The following is a 212-nucleotide window of genomic DNA, read 5'->3' as shown; positions in this document are numbered from 1 at the left end:
ATAATACATTCATATCCAAAATACATAAAGAACTCATACAACTCAATACCCCAAAACACAAATCATCCCAATAAAAAAAGGGCAGAGAACCTAGAAAGACATTTTCCCAAAGAAGACATACAGAGGGCTAGCAGACACATAAAAAGGTGCTCATTATCACTGACTATCAGGGAAATGCTAATCAAAACCAAAATGAGGTACCACCTCACACC

Source organism: Panthera uncia, assembly GCF_023721935.1.
Source record: "Panthera uncia isolate 11264 chromosome A1 unlocalized genomic scaffold, Puncia_PCG_1.0 HiC_scaffold_17, whole genome shotgun sequence".
NCBI lineage: Eukaryota > Metazoa > Chordata > Mammalia > Carnivora > Felidae > Panthera > Panthera uncia.
This window is presented reverse-complemented; position numbering follows the sequence as displayed.